We start from the raw sequence: 22,607 nt of genomic DNA on the forward strand, positions 1-22,607 counted from the left end.
GCTGAGGCTCAAGTGGTAGAGCTCTAGCCTTGAGAAAGTCCAAGGACAGTGCTCAGGCCCTGAGCTCAAGCCCAGGACTGGCAAAAAAAAAAAAAAAAAAAAAAAAAAAGAAAGAAAGAAAACGTAAAGAAAGAAGGTAAAAACGTTGAGCTCAAGTCCCAGTACTGGCAAACAAACACATACACATACACACGTACACACACACACACACACACAGTATAACAAATGCCTACAGCAGCTTTAACCTAAGAATGCTTCATACATCCACCACCAGGAGATGGATGACTAGGTCTATGAGTCTAACGGACTTTCTGTCCAGGCTGGCTTTGAACTGCGGTCCTCAGCTCTTAGCTTCCCGAGTAGTTAGGATGACAGGTGTGAGCCGCAGGCACCTAGAAGACGTAAGATTTGTGAGAGAAGTTACTGGGTCCATCCAGGGAAGCGAAGACTAACCCCCCCTAGTCTTTTAGGTGATGATGTGTCATGACTAAAAATACATTGAGCTGTGTACACTGCACTGCATCACACGATGTGTTTACACAATGTGAAGTACTTCAACTTTACTGACAGGGGCGAGGGGAGTGTGGGGAAAGAGTCAGGATGAAAGTAGGACATCTCGGGCCACCTCATTTCTATAAGGCCGTAGGGATCAGGGGTCTCACAAACGATAGACGGTTTAATTAAGTCTGGCTCGACCTAACACAGGCAATATCGGCCGGTAATCCAGACGCCTGTAGCCTTAGCCTCATCTGCTCGCTGCTTGTCACATTCTTAATTTCACAATGTCCCTCACTGCTGCTTTGCAGAACACGAGCATCCTCACCCCTCCCGTTGAGAAACACCAGTTCCTTTGTGGTTGCAGAGTGGGGGTCAAGGGAAGGGGGTGATGAGTGGAGAGAGAAGGATGGGCAAATGCAGTCATCACAGTCCATGTAGAGCTGTGAAAATGGCGCTAGGACATCTGAGGGGAAGGGGTGGGGGTGGGAGATGGGGTGACAGCGATGGAAGCACTCTTCTCTTAAACTGACAGGTTGAAATGAAACCCCTCTTGATACAACTACTCAAAGATAATTTAAAAGAAAATCGCTGGGTGCTGGTGGCTCACACTTATCATCTTAGCTACTCAGGAGCCTGAAATCTGAGGATTGTGGTTTGAAGCCCAACATGGCAGGAAAGTTCATGGGTCTCTTATCTCCAATTATCCAGGAAACTCCCCCCCACCTGCCCCAGACATGGAGCTGTGGCTCAAGTGGTAGAGTGCTAGACTTGAACATAAAAGCTCAGGGACAGTGCCCAGACCCTGTGTTCAAGCCCCAAGGCCAGCACAAAAGTAGATAGATGAATAGACAGACAGATAGGACCAGTTCCCAGTGGACCCTGCCTCCCCTCTCTTTTCTTGTCCCTTCTTGAGTGGCTTTCCAGCCAGGTTTTCACTGCCCTAATCCTCCCTGAGAAACTTCCATCCAAGTTCCCTGGAGCCTCCCAGAGGCCAAGACCAGGGGCTCACTCCTTCACGACACCTCTCCTGCTATGCACTCACGGCCCAAGACAAGCACTGCTGCCTTCTGGTCCCCCACCACCTCCCTCAGCCTCATTGGTCTCTGCTTCCTGAGTCTATGAGCCCAGGCTGATAACTCAGCCTCCTTATTTTCCTTGCCTAGGTGAGAGGCCTTTTGAGCCAAAGGCTCAGAAAGGACCAGGGCCTAGCCTGGCCCCTTCCGACTCCTCAGCCATGCCATCCATCTCGAGTCCCCCTGGTCCATATAGGGTATTGAGGCCCTGTGTGTGTGTGTGTGTGTGTTGTCTCTCTGTGTTTTCCAACATGCATATCATTCTCCAGGATCTCCTTACTCTGTTTCCAGAGTATCATTTGGGCAAGCAGGGATGAGGTCAGACTGAGGGAAGGTAGGAGGCAGGAAGGGAGAGGGAGAGAGGGAAAGCGCAATCTATTCTTTTCTCCTTTTTTCATTTGTTGTGCAGTTTATGAGGGAGCATGAAGCTCCAAATAAAACTCATCTTGGATGGAAGCTGTAAACACAGCGCTGTTGTCTCTGGATTCCTGGCTGCTGTTTGCAGTATCTGTTTGCCTGCCTCCCTGTTTTAAATTTTTGAAGGAAACATTGGTTGGTGGAGTCAGAAGATTGAACGTTTTAATTTAAATTCATCCTTCACCAACTGGATGAGGTTTCTTTCCCCCTTTACCTGAAACATGGAAATGTCAATAACAATTCAGCCTATTTTTTCCTGCCTTGCTTTGCTCTCTGGTCCAGTCTCCTCCATTCACCCCCGCTTCCCCCATCTGCCAAGCTGGACTGTGGCGTACACCGATAACCCAGGATGCAATGCACGTGAGAGGTTATTCGAGGCCCCAAGTGACTGTCCCTAGAAAGTGATGGTCCCTAGCAAGTGTCCGAGGAAGCTTCCGGCTTGTGCCATTGGTTCTCCATTTCTAGCAGCAGCAGAACATTCCTGAAGGCTTGTGGGCTGCTGCCCAGTCCCTAGGGTTGAGCTCAGGCCTTCTGCTAGGCAGGCAGGTTGGCAGGCAGGCAGTGAAGCAGGAACTTCCTTGAGAGGTGAGGCTATGGCCAGGGCTCGAATTCCTCAACTAGTACGGAGCCTCCAGGCCATCTGGTAGGGCTGGGGGGTTTTAGGGTGTGATTAGGGTTGGGGTTAGGGTTGGGGTTGGGGGTTAAGTTTAGGGTTAGGGTTAGCGTTGGGGCTGGGGTTGGGGTAGGGTTTCAGGTTTGGGGTTGGGGCTCAGGTTGGGGTTGGGGTTAGGGCCTAAACCTCCACAATACATAAGTAAGGTAACCTGAAAGCCATGTGCTTCAGATCCCAAAGTGCTGGAGGAGCTGAGAGCGACTCATTCGAGCTTTCCCTCCATTCCCCACTCACAGTTTCTACAGTGGAGACACTGAGACCTGCAGGGGAGAGTTCTCTACTGCAGTCACAGAATGGAGTGAGGAAAGACAGCAGGGGCAGAGGCCCTCCATCCCATAACCCCCTGGGTCTCCTCTCAGCCAGGGCATGCTTCCAGGCCAGGGGACTGCTGAGGAGTCCCTCCTAATGCTGTGAAATGGTGTCCCAGGGGTCTTGAGACCCTAGCTTTGTTGTATTTGGTCTACACTTCTTGTCATCACATGCAGGGGTCAAGTGTGGCAGTGGAAAATTACTTTTGGACAAGAACATGTGTTTCATCAAATGATGTAAAACCAAATCATTTTGCTTCTGTCAAAGAGCATGAGCTTGGTATCTTCTGGGGCCTTGTTGCCTTGCATCCTAGCAGCAAGCTTGCACGTAGACTCTTATCCTAGCCCACAGCCGGGACTGCCATTTTTTTGCTTTTGAACCCCCCCAACAGTCTACATTTGGAATGGAAAATAAATATATAAATAAATGTTTTTGCTTAAAATAATGCCTGCCCAGTCCTCCTCCCCATCTCTCCTGCCTGCACACCCAGGGCCCCGGTGGTTTCTTTTCCCAGAGCTCTTGTGCCTTTCCTGGACTTGCTTCCCCCAGGTCCTCTCTCCTGCCTTCTCTGGAAAAATCATTGCCTGCGCTTGATCTTCTGGAACTCTGTCCCCTGAGTCTGTGGTAACTTCCTGTACCTACCCTGCTGTCCCCTCTTTTCTATTCCCCCAGGCTCTGCAGGGGCCCTCTCTTGCAGTCTTCATCCCTGAAGCTTTGAGTCCTTCCTGGACCCAGTGACACCTTCCCCTGCCCTCCCTGGTCCATTTCTTATCAGGGTTCTTCCTGCTTGGAGTCTGCCCTACAGCTCCAGCTCAAACTTTCCAGATGAACTCTGAACCCAGATCCAGCACTTATGATACGAATTGTTGTTCTGGGACTTCACACCAAAGGGATCCACATTGTCTGGCTTCAAATCTTCTGCCACTTCCCCGCTGTGCAAATGAGAAAAGCGAGGCATTTCTTCTTTCCTGGGCGGTTGTATGTACGAATGACTTAATAAAGTACAGCTCTTAGAAGATAATCCAATGAATCCAAAGCATCATAAATGCAAAAAGGCATTTGTGACATTCAAATATCCCAAGCCACGCCTGAGGTCATCCTCTGTCCACCCCCTCACTGCCCTCCTGAAACCCAGGGGCTCTCTCTACGCCCACCCCAGCCAGTACACACGCTCACCCCACACCAACACTGGTCCTAAATCTCCAGTCTCCACCTCCTCCCTAGCCCAGGGTCCCCTGAAATCTCTCCTGCTACACTCCTCAATGCTCTACTAATTGCCAAATCAAAAGAAAAATTTCAGCCTTCATCAGTTTGCATTTTCTGCTACATTTGGTCCTGCTGGTCCCTGTTCAGCTAGAACCATTGCTAGCTCAGTTTCCATGACAACTGGATCTTCTGCTCAGCTCACGTGGTCACCTGGCTCTGACATCTTTCCTTACAGCTTTTGTAAGGTGCCTCCGGCTTCTGCATGGGATGGTGGGATGAGGTCTTGAGATGTTGACCCAGACTTTCTCCATGACTCCATCTCCCTGGAGCTCCAGCCAAGGATATGGTGACCACTCAAACTCTATTTCCAGTTGAGATGCCCAGAGAGCTGTGCTGCTATACCCAAGTTCCCGAGGTATCTGGTCACATCTTCAAGTCAAGTCTGTGTGGTACCCATGATCCCTTCCTATTCTACCTTCTTCTTCGAGTCCCACTGATGAGCCCTACAAAACATAACTCAGCCCCTGGCCCTGGCTGGCCTGGTTATTCTAAAGCTTGCTAATTGGCCTGATCATGCCCTGCTGACTTTTTCTTCCTTCCTACTGGGCCAATTGCACATCAAATTCCTAGCTGCCTCTTAAGTACACATCTGGTTATTCCTGCTTTCAGTGTCTTTATCCACATTGTTCCCGAGAGTCCTTCTGGCCTCACTAATCCAGCCCCAAGGGAAAGAAAAAATACTCCACCAGCACCTTCAGCAAGAAATTTCCTGAGAGTGCTACCCTCCATTGCTGGGGCCCCGAGACTAGCTGACATTTCCATTTCCCATACCCTCCTTAGCTGCAGCGTTTGGGGTGACAAGCAACAGAAACCAAGTCTGAAGCAGTAGTTAGGTAAACTTGTGGGAGCTGGGGGTCCCTGATACTCAGCCTCAACAATACCAAAGCCATTTCACTGTGACACACAGACATGTAAGTCTTTCCTGAGATACAACTGGCATAAAAATGAACGACAGTGAGTAGAATAAATGAAGAAGTAGGTGAATGCAGATGAGCGAAAGCATACAAAACCATTCTCAGGCAAGAAAAGGAGCTCCCAGTGGCTTTTGTGGCCTACAATTCCCCCCTTTCTCTCCATTTCCTAAGCAGCCACTGATCTGACACTGTATGTTAATTGGAAATTTCTAGTTTTATGAAAATGAAACCCTACAGAATATGCTCTTATCTGGCTTCTCTTATCATTATGAATATATATTAATGTATTTTTCTTTTTAAAATTCCGCATATGGAAAAACTTTCCTTTTATTTTTCTGAGTTGGGCTTCAGTATAATTATTTGAGATTTATCTGTGTTATTCTACATATGAATAGTATATTCCTTTTTTATTGATGAATGCTATTCTACTATGTGGATATACTGTAGACTATTCACACATGAATGGATATTTGATTAGCTTCTACTTGTTGGTTATTACATATGAATCTTCAATGAGCAACAGTGTATCCATGTTTGGGATTTGAATTCAGAGCCTTGGACTTGGTAGACAAGCACTTTACCACTTGAGCCACGCTATCACCATATACCAGTCTTTGTATGGTCATGAATTCTCATGTGTGTTTGGTTCATTTTATAGAAGAGGAAAGACTGGGTCATATCACCCTTGTGTGTTTTTTTCCTTCAGTTACAGGACTTGAACTCAGGGCCTGGGCACTGTCTCTAAGCTGTTTTGCTGCAGGTGAGCACTGTGCTACAGCTTCCCTTCTAGTTTTCTGGTGGTTAATTGGAGAGTCTCGTGATTTTGGACTTCTGTGAGTCTCACATCTTAGCCTTCTGAGTAGCTAGGCTTATAGGCATGAGCCATCAGCATTTCACTTTTAAAGAAATTGTCAGCCTGCGGGCCAGGAGTTTAGCCTAGTGGTAGAGTGCTTGCCTAGCATGCACGAAGACCCCAGTTTGATTCCTCGGTACCACATACACAGCAAAAAGCCAGAAATGGTGCTGTGGCTCAAGTGGTAGAGCTCTAGCCTTGAGAAAGCCCAAGGACAGTGACCAGGCCCTGAGTTCAAAGCCCAGGACTGGCAAAAAAAAAAAAAGAAAAAAGAAATTGTCAGCCTGTTTTCAAAAGTGAGGGACCCATTTTCCATCCCTACCCCACAATCTAGGAGAGTTCTGCTCAATGCTCACCTTTACTGTGGTCAATTTCCACTCTCAGGTATCCTGATAGGAGCGTGTGGCACCTGTTATTGACAAGTGATGCTGAAGATCTTGTTTGCCATCTGTTTATCTTTGGTCAAGTACCTGTTCAAATTCTGAGCTCCTCTCTTATTGGGTTGCTTTTGCTTTGATCGTTTTGAGGCTGCATTACATATTGTGGATATGTCTTTTATTGCGTGTATGATTTACAAATACCCTTGTCCTAGGCTAGTCCTTTTATCCGCTCGGTAGACCTTTCAGAGAGCACGCATTTCATTTTAGTGTTCTGGTGTTGCTGGGGCTCATATCTAAGACCTTATGTGCACTAGGTAGCCAAGCCTTCTACCATTGAGACATATTTCCAGTGTAAGGTTTTCATTTTGCCAAGGTCTAATTTATCCATTTGTCATTTTATGGATTATGCGTCTTGTCATTTTGGTTCATTTATGCTGCTGTGTCTAAGAAATCTTTGCCCTAGACTATAAAGATTTTCTCAGATGTCTTTTTTTTTTGTTGCAGTTGTTGGTCATAGGACTTGAACTTTGGGCCTGGGCACTGTCCCTGAGCTCTTCAGCTCAAGGCTACTGCCCTACTCTTTGAGCCACAGTGCCACTTCCAGTTTCCTGGTCATTAATTGGAGATAAGAGTCTCACAGACTTTAGTGTCTAGGTTGGCTTTGATCCCTGATCCTCAGATCTTAGCACCTGAGTAGCTAGGATTACAGGCGTGAGCCACCATGCCCAGCTTCAGATGTAAGTTTTCTCTCTCTCTCTCTCTTTTAATGTTTTATTATTTTTTTCTGGTCCTGGGGCACTGTCTCTGGGATCCTTTTGGTCAAGGATAGCACTCTACTACTTGAGTCACTGTGCCACTTCCAGCTTTTATTTTATTTTTTTACTTTTTTTTTTTTTTACCAGTCCTGGGCTTGAGCACAGGTCCTGAGCACTGTCCTTGGACTTTCTCAAGACTAGAGCTCTACCACTTGAGCCTCAGCACCACTTCTGGCTTTTTTCTATGTATGTGGTACCGAGGAATCGAACCTGGGTCTTCATGCATGCTAGGCAAGCACTTTAACCACTAGGCCAAACTCCCGGCCCCAGCTTTTATTTTTGAGTAGCTTATTGGTGATAAGAGTCTCATGGACTTTCTTTGTGGGCTGGCTTTGAACTATAATCCTCAGATCTCAGCATTCTGAGTAAATAGGATGATAGGCTAGGATGAGGCAATGGCACATGGCTTACGTTTTATTTTTTTTTTGGCCCCTTTCTCTTTCTGGCCCCGCTCGCTCCGGCCCCGCTCGCTCCGGCCCGCTCGCTCTGGCCCCGCTTGCTTCCGCCCGGCTCGCTCCAGCTTGCTCCTGACCCCGCTCGCTCCGGCCCGGCCCTGCTCCTGGCTTGCTCTGGCCCCGCTCGCTCCGGCCCGGGTCGCTCCGGCCCTGGCTTGCTCTGGCCCCGCTCGCTCCGGCCCGGCCAGCTCTCGCTTGCTCCTGGCTCTGCTCGCTCCGGCCCCTTCTCGCTCTGGCCCCGCTCGCTCCGGCCTCGCTGGCTCTGGCTCGGCTCGCTCCCGCACGCTCCGGCCCTGCTCGCTCCGGCCCCTTCTCGCTCTGGCCCCCACTCGGGCTCTGTTCACTTCAGCTCAGCTCGCTTCTTTCGCTCTCTGTCGCCGTCTTGTCTCTGCCACTTTTCCGGTTTGGTTGTGTCTCGTCTCTGCCACTTCCGGCTTGGTTGTGTATGTGGGATACCGAGGAATCGAACCCGGGTCTTTGTGCATGCTAGGCAAGCACTTTAACCGCTAGGCCAAACTCCCGGGCCCCTGTTTTACTTTTATTATTATGCTTGAGTTGGTGGGGGCTTTTGGCTTTGCCAGAAGATTCTCTGCGGATGCTGTAATTTATCTGAAAGTCAAACTTGAGGCTTTCCGTAGTTCCTCATGGCCTTTGGGATAAAATAGTCAATTCCCTAGAGTGGCCGAGAGGACTTGCAGGAAGTTTCCTGGCCTGATTTCCCACCGTTTCCTTCTCTGGCACTCCCAACAGCTCTGAGCTCCCATTCTACTGGTCTTTTAAAGGTCCATCCCTTGAGCTCCATGTCTAAAGCTGTCCCTCTTCTGAATTTTGGGGCAAATCAACCCAAACAGCTGAGCTGAAGCAAGACTCCCAGTGCCTTCTCCTCTGGAGATAAAGTCTTCATGTCAAGACAACAACCAGGACTGTCCTTGGGCATCTTCCAGAGCTTTCCTCCCCTCCTCCTTCAGTGCCCCATGAAGGCCATCATGTCCCAAGCTGCATGTCTTAGGGTCCAGTATACTTTCTTCCTAGCTCCTTCCACATATTTTGCTTCTTTCCAGGGTCAAATGATAGCCTATCTCTAATTCACACCTGCTTCCCTGTTGCTGCTCTTCTCTTAAAAAAAAATTGGCTGGGAGTTTGACCTAGTCATAGAGTGCTTGCCTAGCATGCACGAAGCCCTGAGTTCGATTCCTCAGTACTACATGCATAGAAAAAGCTGGATGTGGTGCTGTGGCTCAAGTGGTAGAGCTCTAGCCTTGAGAAAGCCCAAGGACAGTGCTCAGGTCCTGAGTTCAAAGCCAGGACTGGCAAAGAAAAAAATCATAGGATTTTTTTCAGAGCTTTGTATAAAAATATAGAGTCCAGGACCGGGAGTTTGGCCTAGTGGTTAAAGTGCTTGCCTAGCATGCATGAAGACCCGGGTTCGATTCCTCGGTACCACATACATAGAAAAAAGCCGGAAGTGGTGCTGAGGCTCAAGTGGTAGAGCTCTAGCCTTGAGAAAGTCCAAGGACAGTGCTCAGGCCCTGAGCTCAAGCCCAGGACTGGCAAAAAAAAAAAAAAAAAATATATATAGAGTCCATTTGAGTGGCTGAAAAATAATTTGCTTAACATTTCCCCCGGGACTTGGTTATTTTGTTTCCATTAAAAAATAAATTATAATATGATGTAAAAATCAATGTTAATATATTCTTTAATAAAAAATAATAAAAAAATAAAATAGGGTAGAAAAATAAAAAAAAGGCCACAATACATCTCTTTGTACATCAATCTTTTGTCAACTGGAGCTGATTCTTTTCTGATGCAGTGCAGCAAGTGTAATTACTGGGTCAAAGGCTGCAGCCATTTTACATTCTCATCAGCAGTATGGAGATGTTTCTTCTCACCCTGACCAGCATAGGGTCTGTGTTCTCATTAACATTTTTCTTTCCTCTCTGAGATGCGTGAATACTCTTATCTCACTGTTGTTTTAATTTACTTTTTAAAAAATTAGATATTGGGAAATAGGTTTAACCTACGAGCCATAAAAAATTAATCTCCTGTTAATTGAGTGCTATTACCCCTTCACATTTATCCAGTAGTGATTTGAATTTTTTAAGCTCCATTTGTATGGCTTCTTAAACACTGGGGATATTAACCCTCTGTGTGACATCCTCAAAGTTATTTACAATTTTTCTATAGTTAAATATCCCTCCCTTATCCTTAAATTTAGATTTGTTTCCTTTTTATTTTCTTCATGGTTGCTTCCATTACTGTTCAGCTTAGAAGTTTTCTCATCTGAGTTTTTGGAAGATTTTTTTTCCTCCTCTTCCTCCTCCTTCTTCATTCAAGTGTGATTTTTCATTAAAAATTTTAATCCACATGAACTTGATGTTGATGTCTGACATAAAGAATGAAGAGGATTTGCTTTTCTAAATAGTGTGGGAATCATTCCAGCATTTACAACTCATTCTTTCTTCCCCCAACCCTGCCAGGGTCTCTCTTTAACTCTATGGAGTGTGGGAACATTTTACTCGTCTACCATGTGATGGTTTCTTGGGCTTTCTGTCCAAGCTTTCTGGGCCCACTGTCCAGCTGTTTGTGGGTACTGACGTGGTGCTCTGGAGTCCTTGTCTTAGCTCAGCACTCTTGGGTAGGCTTCTGTAAAATTCTAGCAAAGGTCACCCAGAGAAATTAAAGCGATAGCTTTTTAGCTGCAAGAGCCAGGGCTTGAAGGAGAGATTTTTTCAAGTCCACAGAGCTTGAAAGATTCAGAGCAAAAGCCAGAGGAGGCAATAAGTGAATGCCTAGACAGCAGACTGAAAGAGTTCATGATTGTGCCAGACCTTGTGCCAGGAGGTGAGAAGTGGGGAATGAAGAGGTGTCTGAGGATTGGATGAGAACTTTGGTATTGTCTGGACTCCTAGAAAAGGCTCATGCCTCACCTCCTGAGTTTTGAGGAGGGAAAGGATGGGGTCTCAGAAAAGCTTCCCCAGAGAAGGCACCTCCCGTCTCACCCAGCGCTTATAGCCAACAGAGAGAAGGCAGAAGGCCCCGAGACAGCCCAGGGATGGTGGATATCTGAGGGTTTCTGCGGCCCCACCAGGGACTGAGATGGCGAGCCGTGGCTGTGAGGAAGATGTGGAACTGAAAGACTGGCTGCTGGCAGGACAAAATGAGATGGGGCTAGGGGGCTGCTCAATAGAACTAAGCACATTCCCTATCCATGGCAGTCAGGGAGCTGTTCTGACCTCAATCTCCAGGCAGGTGAATGTCTTTCCTCCCAGTGCTCCCTTCCTCTTCCTTCACTCTCCATTTGATTCTGGACTTGGTTTTCCCATGTCCTTGGGCTGTGGAGAGTCTGGGATGCTGCAGGAGAGGCAAGGGAAGGCCTCCAGCTATCACTCACACACACAATCAGCACTCCTCACGTGCCTCTCCCTGCTTTTCTATAAAATGAGCTAACGATCTTTGTGTCTCAGTCTAGGCATTCGTGATGATTATGCTAAAACAATGGCTAGGTGTGATATGGCATACCTGTTGTAGCCATGTATGCAGCAGAAGTAGGGAGATGGCATTACTTGGCAAGATCAGGCAAAAGCGAGAGACCCTATCTGAAAAACAAACTAAAAGCAAAAAGATCTGGGAGCATGGAGCCAATGGCAGAGCTCCTGCCCCAGCAAGTGCAAGGCCCTGAGTCTAAAACTCAGCACTGAAGCCAGGCATGGTGGCTCACACCCATAATCCTAGCTACTCAGAAGGCTGAGATCTGAGGATCATGGTTCAAAGTCAGCCTGGGCACTAAATATGAGACTCTCATCTCCAATGAATCACTAGAAAATGGGAAGTGGGGGCTGTGGCTCAAGGGGTAGGGTGGTAGCTTTGAACTGAAGAGCTCAGGGACAATGCCTAGGCCCAGGGGTAGGGAGGTAGCCTTGAGCTGCCAAACTCAGGAACAGTGCCTAGGCTCAGAGTTCAAGCCCTTTGACCTACCAAAAAAAAAAAGGCAATGGCTAGGTAGGATCCTACTATGTGCACTGTGGAGACCAGATCCTTCACTGGGGTGCTTGCCTCCTTTGTCATTTCCCATCAGCCCCTGTGACATGAATGCCAACTCATCCCCCCCATGCATCTCCCACACTTTCCCTTTCTGCCATGATCTAGTTGGCTCACACACAAGGCTTGTTTCAAGAATATGGATAAAGGGCTGGGAGCATAGCCTGGTGGTAGAGTGCTTGCTTCTCATGCACGAAGCCCTGGGTTCGATTCCTCTGTACCACATACACAGAAAAGGCTACAAGTGGTGCTGTGGCTCAAGTGGTAGAGCACTAGCCTTGAGCAAAAAGTGTCCAAGGACAGGCCCTGAGTTCAAGCCCCAGGACTGGCCAAAAAAAAAAAAAGGAGTATGGATAAAAGTTCTGACTTCCAGTCTAAACATCTTCTTTCAAATCATCAAATACTCATTTGGCAGTTGGCCCAGCCTGGGTCATTCCAACATGAATGAGACAGGGTCCTGACCACAGGGCAGACACAGCATCTGCTAGAACAAGGCACAGTTAAGCCCCCCCGTGTCTCTACACATGTACTAGGGCTTGGAATTAGGGCCTTAGCTTTTCTTTTGCTCAGGGCTGGTACTCTACCACTTGTCAGCTTTTTGATGACTAGAGATACGAGTCTCTTGGATTTATCTGCCTGGGCTGGCTTCAACTCTGGACCCTCAGATCTCAGCCTCCCGAGAAGCCAGGATTCCAGGCATGAGTTGCCACCATGGGGATGATCTCTTCCTTCCTGCTGGACTCCAGTGTGGTGGCTTCTTCCTGCCACTCCCACTTTGGGGCCTTGGCCACAACCCCTGAAGTTCTGCTCACTCCTAGCTCTTCCTCATCTTCCAGTTCTCTGGGGAGTCTTAACAGATCTCCTTGTCCCTGACTTGAGGGACCTAACAGGTGCTGTGGTTACTATTTGTGTCTCTGCCTGATGCCAACTGTACACTTTGTGTGTGTGCAGATGAATCTATCTCCTTCCCACCATCTCCGGATCAGCTAACCATACCTAGAATTCACTCCAAAAGTATTGAATTGAGTTGAAAAACTTTGTCTTGACTGTGCACATAGCTCTCTAGCTTCCAGACAATACTTCCCTAAACTTTTCTAATTATCTGAGCTTAATTATCTAAACTTTGGTAACAGGGCTGTCTTCACCGACTGACTATCTATTATCCTCAGGCAGTGCAGTCGGGGGTTCTGCTCCACACACCCCTGAAACTGCTCTTGCTGTAGGCTCTGATAACCCCCTAATTACCACCTCCACTGGGTGTTTTTCCATCCCTGTCTTATTGGAATTCTCTGCAGGGTTTGATATTGTTGATTGCTCTCGCCTTCTTGAAATGCTCAGCTCTCTTGGTTTCCATGACAACCCCCTCTCTTTGTTTTTACTCATCTCTATGGTGACTTTTCCCTCCCTAGCCTCATTAATCAGAGTTGCTGACTCAACCCCCCTTGAAATGTTAGGGACCTAAAAATTTGATATTGTAAAGATGTCAATTTTCTCCAAATTAATGTACAAAGTCAATGCCTTCCTAATCAAAATCTCACTAGGATTCTTTTTTTTTTTTTTAATGAAACTTAATACACTGATTCAAAAAGCCATATGATGGAGGGAAAGGGCAAAACTAGTCAAGATGGCTTTTGAGAGAGCAGCCAGGGCTGGGAACACAGCAGGGGGAGAGAAGATATGGATTTGCCCTAGGTAGCTCACAATGATGCAATAGAGACTTGATGTAACTCACATGCATGCGGATAGAGTACTGGCCATACCGGGGTAACCTGCCATGGGCTAAGATTGGCATTTAAAACTCTAGAACTTGGTAGTAGGAGACACAAGGATTCCCATTTCTGAGCCCTACAGCTGTGTGTGGGAGGTGGGGAATGTGGGGTGGGAGGAGGTGTGGTACGAAGAGTTGAACTCAGGCCTCTGGCTTGCTGGGCTGGTGCTTTACCACTTAAACCAAGCTCCCAGTCACTTGTCTCTTCTCGTTACTTGAGCTAGGGACTTAATTTTTGGTTAGATTAGACTGGACCGTCATCTTCCTATTTATGCTTTATCACCATAGCTGGACTGATAGGTGAGAAGCACTGTACTCAGCCCTTAAGGGTTGAAATGGGATTCTCTTGAACGTTTATCTAGGCCTTGAATCTTGATCTTCCCAATCAGCCTCCTGAGTAGCTAGGATTACAAGCAGAAGTACCATGCCTGACTAGATTTGAGTTCTCCAAAGAGAGCATCCATCCATCATACTGGATCCTTTTTTGCTCTATTTCTTTTTGTCCTTTCACTGGTGTGGGTACCATTCCCTTCAACCCTACCTCTCATTTGTTTCCTTCTCATTTTTCCTCTGATCCATAACTGTACATGGTAAAGCTGCATGCTGTATTCATTGTATTTTTATTGTTCACTCCTATATTTAAAAATATAAATCACCGTAAACCAGTGATACCCAAACATGGCAGATAAATTGGAGCGTTACTAAAGCAGGAAGAACTTAAAATTTAAAAATCAAATAAACAAACCTGATGGCAAGCCAGAATTTACTGTTGTGTTCTGTAAAAATGTATTAGGAAAACACATCCTTTCTTATTCTGTGTGTGTGTGTGTGTGTGTGTGTGTGTGTCTGCTGGTAGTGAGGCTTGAACTCAGGGCCTGGGTGCTGACCCTGAGCTCTTTTTGTTCAAGGCTAATGCTTGACCACCTGAACTATGGATCTACTTGAGGCTTTTTGTGGTTAATTGGAGATAAGAGTCTTATGGACTTTTCCTTTGGGTTGGCTTTGAACCATGATCCTCAGATCTCAGCCTCCTGATTACAGGTACAGAGCTACTGAAGCCTGGTTTCTTGTATTTTTTCTTGTGTATTTGTTTATACTAATTTTTTTTTTTTTTTTTGCCAGTCCTGGGCTTGAGCTCAGTGCCTGAGCCCGGTCCTTGGACTTTCTCAAGACTAGAACTCTACCACTTGAGCCTCAGTACCACTTCCAGCTTTTTTCTATGTATGTGGTACCAAGGAACCTGGGTCTTCCTGAATGCTAGGCAAGCACTCTACCACTAGGCCAAACTCCCCGGCCAATTTTTTAAAATTATACATGCAATGTTGCACCATTTTTACATGATTATTTGCTAAACATCACCCTTCCATGCAAGTCAACATTCTTTGTAATTATCACTTGTAATGGATGCCCAATAATACATTTAATGAATGGAACATAATTTGGTTAACCATTCCCCTGGAACTAGAGATTATGACAAGTCCCTCTCCCTTTCCCTCTCCCCTCCTGCCCTCTTTCCCTCTTTCCCTCTCTGCTTCTCTGCCTCTCTCCCACTCCTCTACTAAAGCCATAGTGCATATCTTTCTGCACATATCTTTGGGCATTGCTGTAGATCATTTTCTTTTTTTTTTCTTTTCTTTTTTTTTTTTTTGCCAGTCCTGGGCTTGAGCTCAGGGCCTGAGCACTGTCCTTGGACTTTCTCAAGGCTAGAGCTCTACCACTTGAGCCTCAGCACCACTTCCGGCTTTTTTTTTTTCTATATGTGGTACCGAGGAATCGAACCCAGGTCTTCATGCATGCTAGGCAAGCACGTTAACCACTAGGCCAAACTCCCAGCCCTGTAGATCATTTTCTTAGGATGAGTTTCCTATAAGTGGAATTACTGAGTCAAACAGTATGAATCTTTTCCAGGCTCTTCACGTGTCTTGAGCAAATTGCCTTTTAGAAAGGTTTTAGCACATCTTAGCCTAGCTAGTTGTGCCCAGGAGATCTTCCATGGCCAGCGCCAGTACTGAGCCACCCTGCACTGAGGACTCCTGTGTCATCAAGTGTCCCACAGATGGGCTGACAGCTATACTTTTGCCTCCTCATTTACACCCATTTTTTTTTTTTAAATTGTGACTAGGTTCAACATTTCCCACTGAATTTGCCTTTTGAACTTCATCTTTCATAAGCAGACTCCTAAGGCTTTTGATTGCCCCAACATTTTGTTATGAAAATTCTCATTGCCTCTGTGCTCTTATGTATGAGAATTTTCATCTTAGAGAAGGTTTACACCCCCATCATCAATTCTATTTGCTATTTCTTTTCCATGACAATTTGCTCTGTGGCTGGGAAGGCTACAATTGTTCTTCCTCAACCACAGTTTAGATAATGAATCATTTCCATTTATTCTAGTTAGATGAGTGCTGTTTTTTTTTTTTCTTTTTGCATTTAAAAAGGGAGATCAAATTGTTTCTTTTTCCCCTCAAATAGAGAAAATAACTTTACAGTTTCATTTAGTGACAAATCTTCCCATTCTCTGTTAATTTGTGATAGCTGTACTCTCATAAATCAGTGTTAGAAACTCCAGGACCTCTGTTAGGGCTTTCTATTCCTTTCCTTGGAGCTTTCTTTCCTTCCCTTCCTTTCTTCCTCTCCCCCCCCCCGCCCACACATATTTAAAAACCTACCAAAAAAAGAACCGAAGTCATTTTGTTTTTTACTACACCATAATGTCTGCTAGGTTGGAACCTTTCAAATCTCCATTTCTTAGCAGATCAGGCACCCAAGTGTCTGGTTCCCACATTTAATTTCCAGCTTAGTATATTGCCTCAGGTTTCCTACAGGGCTACTTTTCACACGTCTACCTATTTCCCTGGTTATTTCTTCTCCCTGGAAGTCACATTGCATCATTGCACTCCATAGGGGTGGGCCCAGTGGTAGTTTAGCCCTGAAATCTGGAGGCAGGCTCAGGAGATGTGGATTCCACTCCCCGTCCTGCCAGCTGTGCCCTAGACTGGGCCCACACACTGCCTACTCTCTGGGCGCAGCTTCCTTGTCTTCAAAATGGGACTGTGAGGACTACATGAGGTCGAGAATGTCAATCCAGTGCTACTGTGTCCTCCAAACAGGGGCCAGGTGTCAGTGGGACAGAGGGGGTCAGGCAGAAATGGCCCCAGGGATCACAGAGTCTATTATGGCGAGACCCCCATAATAGGACAAAAATGTCTGCCAACAAAGCTGGCTAAGAGGTGGCTTTCCAGATGCGAGGAAGACTGGGAGTCACTGCTTGAGATGGCAAGGACCTCGGAAAGGTGCTGAAAGGCTTCACTGGGGCTGAAGGGGAGGAGAGCAATGGGGCAGATCAGCAGAGGCCTTGCAGGCCTTGGAAATATGGTACCACGCTGTTCTAAAGGTCATGGAAAGTCACTGAGGCTGGCATGGCCCTGAAGTGACATGGAAGGGATATGATCCTATAAAGCAGAGTCTCATTTTCCTTCTGGGTGAGGAACACAGGGTGGGGAGACCAGGACATGGAATGGGAGATGGGAAGTGATGGGAAGGGTCAGCCCTGCATAGTTCTAGAGACAGAACAATCAAGAGTCTGGCCCAGGAGTGTGACCTAGTGCTAGTGCTTGCCTAGTACGCACAAAGACCTGGGTTCAACTCCTCAGTACCACATGCACAGAAAAAGCTGAAATAGTGCTGTGGCTCAAGTGGTAGAGGGCTAACCCCGAGAATGCTAAGGACAGTGTCTAAGCCCTGAGTTCAAGACCCAGGACTGGCAAACAACAACAAAAAAAAAAAAAAAAAAAAAAGAAAAGGAAAAGAAAGAACAGATCTTGCTGGTGCCAATAGCTTATGACTGTCACCTTACCTACTCAGGAGGCTGAGATCTGAGGATCATGGTTCAAAGCTAGCCCAGACAGGAAAGTCTTTTAGATTCTTATTTCCAATTAACCACCAGAAAATCTGTAGATCAGAATGGTAAAGTATTAGCCTAGAGCAAAGGTCTCAGGGACAATGCCCAGGCCCTAAGTTCAAATTCCACAATTGACAAAAAAAAAAAAAAAAAGTTTGGACCTTGCCTCTAGACTGTGTGCCCCCTACCCACCCCAATATGCTCTCCTGGTTTTTGTTTGTTTGTGGGTCATGGGGCTTGAACTCGGCTGGGCACTGTCCCTGAGCTCTTCAGCTGAAGGCTACTGCCCTACCCCTGGGCCTGGGTATTGTCCTACCACCCTACCCTTGAGCCAAACCCCACTTCCCATTTTCTAGAGGCTAATTGGAGATAACAGTCTCAGGTCCTTTTGTGTCCGAGCTGGCTTTGAACCTTGATCCTCAGATCTCAACTTGCTGAGTAGCTAGGATTACAGGCGTGAGCCACTGCACCCGGCTTTCTTTCTTTTTTAAATTTTTTATTGCAATGTTTTCGATAAAGGAAGCCATTACCCATGTCCTTCTGTGGATGTAGGCCTGGCCCCTCTCAGTTCACTAATCATAACTGGCCTGTGTCTATCATGGGGTGCAAGTCCACTTCTCTCACCAATGGTTTGCAAGGAGGCATCGATGCAAATTGACCAAGAAAAGATTGTGAGTGTGCAAATGTGTGAACATGCATGTGGGTGAGCATTATCATCTAGTCTTCTGGGAAAGATTTCTTAGCAAGTAGATAGATGATAGACAGACAGACGACTACAACATAGTGAAACCCACTGAATGGTGCTCAGAAACTGGTTAGGAGGGAAAGGAGAAGTGGCACTATTAGAGGAAGGGTACATTTGTTTAAAGCACACATACAAATCTAGGAATACCATCATGAAAACCCTACACTTTAAAAATGTATTTAACTCTGTCTCCCTGCTCTGTCCTGTCCACCACATCCTGATGCAAGAGGGACTCACCAGGCACAGCTGCTTAGGATCACTCTTGTCTCTATTCTTTATAAATTAAAGTATAAGAAGAACAACGTCCTGTCATTCCTCTCTGGACATTGGAATCTCAGACACAACGCCTGGAGTGACTGTAGTGACAGTGACACTGCAGAGACAGAGGCCCATAGAGAGTGAGGTTGAGGGAACTCAAAGATGGACAGAACTTGGATCCATGGTGGTTTCCATTATGTGTGATAATCAATCTCTCACTGTATTAATGCTTTTGAGTTGGGTTTTCTGTCACTTGTGTCAACATCGTTCTTACTGACAGATGGCAGGATGCAGACTGGTTTCTGAAGGTGCCATTTTTCTACCACAGAGTCGTACGTGCTGTTCGTGTGCTCCTTCCCAGCAACTTTCTATCTGAGAAAAGGTTGATGTTTGGATCTGGGAAGTTCTCCCAGGACACCTGTCAAGAGCTTAAAACCATGGATTCCTTTATTTTCTAGATTAAGCTCTGGTTGGGCTTACCACTGGCACACTTCCCACTGCATTTGTCACAGAGTTTACAGCAATCAGTGCTCCTCAGGGATGGTTCTGTAGAGAGTTGGGCAGTGTGTGTAGAAGGGATCCTTCAGTGAAAGGACTCTGCCCAGGCAAGGTAGGGCTCGGAAGGATCCAGCCACAGAGGAAGCCATGACACTTGTAGGCCAGAAGAGGTGAGAAGAAAGTGTGGCCTTTCAGAACCCGGGGAGAAACAAGGGGTTTGAAGGCAGTTTACACCCTCACTGTAGGTATAAATCACACAGTGGGTTGCCACTGTCCCACAGCCATGGGAAAGTAGTCACACTGGCCCATTCTGCTCCCCGCTGTCCAGTCTCCTGCATGGTCTGTCACAGTCAACCTCGGCTGGAAACCAGAGGGCAAGGACCCTGGTGGTGTTAAGTCAACCACTGAGGCACAGCTAAGATAGACAGACAGACGGACGGACGACGGATGGCTAGATGGGCGGACGGATGGACAGACAGCGACAGACAGAGAGAGACAGAGACAGAGAGAGAGTACAGGAGAGCACTCTGGAGGGGGTCAGTGAAGAATAGCCCAAAAGGCACCAAATGACAGTCAGGTGAGCTACTCAGCTCAACTCCTCTCTTTCCATTTTCACCCCTCATCCTGTTTCCAGAAACCTTCCCTTCTCACATTTTACTTGCTACCTACCACTTGATTCCTCCCTTGATTTTTCTCCCCCATCCACTCTCTCCTTCCATTGCCTCTGCTAGCTAGCACTTAGCCCTTCGTCCTTCAATTCTTGCCACAATACTCCTCTGATTGCTAAATTCTAAGGACTTTGCTGCTTATTTTTCTGTGATTCGGGGCATATAGCTGTGTTGATTTACTTTCTCACGGAAACCCTTCACTACCTTGGTTACCATGGCAACTCCCTCTCCGAGTTGTGTGTTCCAGCTTTCAAGCCTTTCTTTTGTCTCCTTCCCATACTTATATCAGTTCCCAGTCCATGAAATGTCTCCAGAACTCCCATGTCTGCCCTGGGCTCTCTCCCATCTTCTACATGCTCTTCTCGGAGATTGCAACTATTCCCAAGCTTCCTTTCCACGAACCTTTGTCCTGGAGTTAGTCTCTCCAGCTAAATCTCTCCCTAGATCCCATGAATCTTGGTGAGACACAGATGCTTGCTGGGTCTTATTAGTTTACAAAGCCTTTTCTATCCTCACCCAACTCATTCCTGGGCATTTTTTTTTCCAGTCCTGGGGCTTGAACTCGGGGCCTAGGCACTGTCCTTGGACACATTTTGCTCAAGGCTAGCACTCTACCACTTGAGCCACAGCACCATTTCTGGCTTTTTTGGTGTATGTGGTACCAAGGTATTGAACCTAGGGCTTTATGCATGCTCGGCGAACATTCTGCCACTAGGACAAACTCCTGGCCCCGTCATTAAACTTTAATTTGAAAAAAATTCCCATTCATTTTCAGCCAATTACGCCAGCTCTGTGTTTGGCTGAGCTTACATGTTTGTTCCCGGGAGGAAGAATCTTTACTTTGTGTGTATGTCTGTGAATGAAGTATGGGGATTAGAAAGTAGATTTAAAAATAAATGTAGTAGCAAATGCAAAACAAGAAGGGGAAGAAGGGTGCAGAAGAAACATTCACATCAGTAAGAGAGGCCAGAAAGAATGCCATTAGGAAAGGAGCACGTTCTTCATGGAGGAAACTGCAGTGTGTGAGTGAAGGACACAGATGACTGGAATAAAAGTAGAGCTCTATTGGATTCACAGACTGAATGGCACAGTATTATACTGATGTCAGTTTCCTTCAAATTAATCTCTGAATTCATCCAAGTTGACAAGCAGCTTTTAAAATTCCTGTGGAGGTGTGAGCAAATACAGTTGAAGAGCAAGTACATGAAATGTGGCATTTCACTAATACATACAAGAGCTGGGGAAAGGCTATGGCAATTAAAAAAAAAAAGAAAAGAAAAGAAAGCACCGGGCACTGTGGCTCACACCGGTAATTTTAGCTACTCAGGGGCTGAGATCTGAGGATTGCAGTTCAAAGCCAGCCCAGGTACAAAAAGTCTGTGAGATTCTTTTTTTTTTTTTACGTCAGATGGGTAATGAGCTCACGTCGTAACAAGGTTTAAGGGAGGCACATATCACGCAGACATGTGATTACCCAATCATCATGCTTATGAACAGAAAAAGATCAAGTCTGTGAAACTTTTTTTTTTTTTTTTTTTTTGCCAGTCCTGTGCTTGACTCAGGGCCTGAGCACTGTCCTTTCCTTGGACTTTCTCAAGGCTAGAGCTCTACCACTTGAGCCTCAGCACCACTTCCGGCTTTTTTCTACATATGTGGTACCGAGGAATCGAACCCGGGTCTTCATGCATGCTAGGCAAGCACTTTAACCACTAGGCCAAACTCCCGGCCCCAAGTTTGTGAAACTCTTATCTTCAATTAACTGCCAGAAAAACAGAAGCAGCACTATGGCTCAAGGGATAGGTCAGTAACCTTGAGCTTCTGTCTAACATAAGATCCTACAAAGCAATAGATGGAATGGAAGAAAACATGTCTCTAGTCACAAAAGATTAATATTCAGATTCTATTAGGACATGCCACAACTCAGTGAGCTAAAGATAATCCAGTGTTTAAAATGGGCAGAAATAAGACATGTAGTTCAGCAAAGAGAAAATACAAGTGTCAGGCATATACATGAAAATCTCACTAGCAAACAAGAAAATACAATTTTTTTGCCAGTCCTGGGCTTGAGCTCAGGGCTTGATCACTGTCCTTGGACTTTCTCAAGGCTAGAGCTCTACCACTTGAGCCTCAACACCACTTCTGGCTTTTTTTTTTTATGTGAGACCGAGAAACTGAACCCGGGTCTTCATGCATGCTAGGCAAGCACTCTACCATTAGGCCAAACTCCTGGCCCCGAAAATACAAATTTTTTAAAAAAGAATTTAATACTTTTACCCATCTGTTTGGCAAGTATTTGAAACAACTGCTTATGGTGTTAGGGTGTAGGGAGTCAAATCCTCATTTACCCTTGGGCTGGAAGATGAAATGTTACGGAGACACTGAAGATGAAATATTAGAGTGGAGGACACTTGGGTAACCTCTGTCTGTTTAAACAAAGATGGTCACACTTGAGACCCTACATTCTTTCCCCTCTTCAGTCAGTGTGGGAAATGAGTGCTGAGACTGGGTGTCACAGAAGAAAGAAGGAAGCAACTGAATGCTTACGGAGCTTAGAGAACCTGAGATGTGGGACATCGTGGCAATGGCTGTTATTCAAGGGAAGCTTTGTGTATTGACATTGATATGCTATAAAAATAAAAGGTTGATTAAATGGAAGAAAAAGAAGCTTTGCCTAAATTCTTTAATGTGAAACGGCTCAGAATTTCTGCATCCATGCTAGGCCCAGAGTAGAAGGAAACATATACAATAGTTAAAGGGACGGAAAATGAGGATGTCGCAGGTTGGCCTACTGAGAGACTCTGCTAAAGAGCAGAGTGAATTTATGCTTTGCTCGTTTAATTGAAGTATAATTTGAAAAGATTCTAGTTTGTTTGCTGTCAATTATGCCAGCTCTATGTGTTTGGCCCTGCTAACATGGTTGTGCCCAGGGAGAGAGAGTGTTTACTTGTGTGGTGGTGTGTGTGTGTGTCTGCAAATCAAGCTCTGTTGATAGAATATGGAAAAACAAGGGCCAAACAAGTAAGAGCAGAGGGGGCCCAGCCACAGTTGATAACAGAACCTTTAGAACACCTAGGAATC

At 46.1% G+C, this 22,607-nt stretch overlaps 1 non-coding gene across 1 annotated transcript; it reads right to left on the reverse strand.

Annotated features, from left to right (window-relative positions):
* Window positions 1-20,931: 20,931 nt before the first annotated feature.
* LOC150050447 (small nucleolar RNA U13) lies at window positions 20,932-21,034 on the reverse strand. Its single transcript, XR_016538755.1, has one exon. It is a non-coding gene; the product is annotated as a small nucleolar RNA U13 (small nucleolar RNA).
* Between the last annotated feature and the right edge of the window lie 1,573 nt (window positions 21,035-22,607).

This window comes from Megascapheus bottae, chromosome 18, assembly GCF_031878675.1.
Source record: "Megascapheus bottae isolate mThoBot1 chromosome 18, mThoBot2.hap1, whole genome shotgun sequence".
Lineage (NCBI taxonomy): Eukaryota > Metazoa > Chordata > Mammalia > Rodentia > Geomyidae > Megascapheus > Megascapheus bottae.